This window comes from Clarias gariepinus, chromosome 11 (assembly GCF_024256425.1).
Source record: "Clarias gariepinus isolate MV-2021 ecotype Netherlands chromosome 11, CGAR_prim_01v2, whole genome shotgun sequence".
NCBI lineage: Eukaryota > Metazoa > Chordata > Actinopteri > Siluriformes > Clariidae > Clarias > Clarias gariepinus.
In genome coordinates, this window is record NC_071110.1 from 7900686 (window position 1) to 7903291 (window position 2606).

Below are 2606 nucleotides of genomic sequence, written 5' to 3' on the forward strand. Positions count from 1 at the left end.
AGAGATTGTGAATATATCAGTAGAAGGATGCTAAGGTTGGAACTGCCAGGCAGGAGGTCTAGAGGAAGACTAAAGAGGAGATTTATGGATGCAGTAAGAGAGGACATAAAGTTAGTTGGTGTGAGAGAAGAGGATGCAGAGGATAGGGTTAGATGGAGGCAAATGATTCGCTGTGGTGACCCCTGAAAGGGAACAGCCGAAAGACAAAGAAGAAGAAGGTTCAGCCCACAAAGATCTAAAATTGAGTGCAGCCTCCCGTCTCTCTTGGGAACCAAGAATTACCGGCTATAGTAACCTGACTCTTTCTCTGGTAGGGAAACATGTTTTATGGCCCCTATTCCCAGCAACATCTGCAATTCGAGAGTCAGCAGATGCGCCCTTTCCGGTTTTTACGTAAGTGGAGACCACACCGTTGAAACGCGGAGGCGATGTGCGAAATGGACACTGTAGCCCTTCTCTACAGTCCTTAGTACCCAAAGAGATATACCTGGCAGTTAGCTTCTCCGAAAGAGACACTAGCACTTCGGGTAGACGGGCTGGGGGGTTAGAAGTTCGGCATCCTGAGCTACGGCTGGAAATGACCAAAGAGCTAACCTCATGTTAAAGGCCGGTGTTGCCCGAAACACCAGTGGCAGCGGAGCATGGACACTGACCTCCTGGGGCTGCCAGGGAGAGCACTTTATCCTTTATTAACGGTCCTGGGCGCATGAGCCTCAGGGCTTCTTTTTAGTAAAGGCACCAGTGCGCTGGTCCGGCCTCTTTGAGGTGGCTTGTGAAGGGCGGCAGGCCGTACCCCAGTCTTTACGAGGGGGTGTGCGGCTGCTAACGCTCTCTTTCTGCGCCTTTCGTCTGGCGCGAGTCGGACCTTGTCGAGACTGGGTGACCGACAGTCCCGATTTTTGAGCACGGCAGGGGAGAAATATCCCGGAGGCCTGTTCATATAATTTACCCTCTCTAAATCTGGTGGCGACAGAATTAACGGCGTCGCCAAACAGGCCAGAGGGCGAATAGGGCATCAAGGAGGACTGCACGATCCTTATCCTTGGGAGGGAGGGGGTCTCTCCTGGACACTCGCAAGAAGCGCCAAGGTGGGCTTGCGAAATGGACGGAGAAACTTCCCGATTACCTCCACTTATACTGTACTATATTTTATAAGAAGAGACATTAAGAAAGTAGCACAGACTAATAAAACTATTTTAAAAAATTTTACTGGTGGAAAATTTTGGCAAGGAAGAAAATAATGATAGAAGAACAAAAAAAGAATTGGGGATTTGTTCCTGGTTGAGTAGATGTGTGCAAAGTGGATTTTCTGAAAACCTCATCAGTGAGCCTAACCGAAAAGTTATTTTTAAAATTGTGTGTGCATAGAACCCGTTGTGTGTCCAGAATTTTTTTTAATGAATTTCTGTGGTCACTGATTGATGCCAATATAACTCATCAATCACTCATTTTTGGCTGACAATCAATAGCTATTGTCTATCGAATAATACATGGATAAAAAAATAAAGACAAGGCAATGTAATAAATACTCTTGTTTTTTGTTTAAAGACAAGTACGATAAGTAACTTCAGTCTGTCCACATCAAATCAAATTCAAATTTTATTTGTCACATACACAGTACAAAATGTAGTGAAATGCTTATACGACTGCCATTGACCCTAAAAGAGAATTAAAGTTTACAAATAAGAAATAAATATGAATAAAAGAAATACGATAGAAAATTAAATAGAAAAATTTAATTAAACTAGGAAAAATAGAACTAAAAATAAAAATAGAAATGTGCTAGGAAAAATAGAACTAAAAATAAAAATAGAAATATGATGTACATAAAAATAGAAATATACTATACAAATTGAAATACACTGTACTGGGTGTGCAAATATGCATAGAACAAAGTGTCTTTGTGCAGAGGTTAATAAAGTGTCTTTGTGCACTGGTCCAGGATGTAAACAAAAACATGTAGTGTAGTTGTGAAGGTAGGTGTGCAAAAGTTATTAAAGTGTCTTTGTGCAATGGTCCAGGATGTAAACGTACAACATGTAGTGTAGATATGAAGGAAGGTGTGCGTGTAATTGTCCATAGTGTCCATGGATGTAAAAAGATCGATTTGATCAATTATGAAAAGATTGTGTTAGTTCTGCATAGTGGTGTGGTTGAGAGACCTTATCGCCTGGAGGAAGAAGCTCCTCCTCAGTCTCTCTTTGTTGGCCTTCAGGGAGCGGGATCGCTTCCCAGACCGCAACAGAGTAAACAGTCCGTTATTGGGGTGGCTGAGATCCTTCACGATCTTCCTGGCCTTGGTCAAGCACCGCTTGCTGTAGATCGAGTGCAGGTCAGGGAGCTCGATGCGGATGATGCGCTCAGCTGATCGCACCACCCTCTGTAGAGCTCGTCTGTCCTGCATGGTGCTGTTCCCGGACCAGGTCGTGATATTTCCCGTCAGGATGCTCTCTATGGTGCAGGAGTAGAAATTCCTGAGCACCTTGGAGGGCAGTCTAAAGTCTCTCAACCGTCTGAGGTGGTAGAGACGCTGCCAGGCCTTTTTTACCACGGTGTTGATGTGACAGGACCATGCCAGGTCCTGCGTGATGTGAACACCGAGGTAT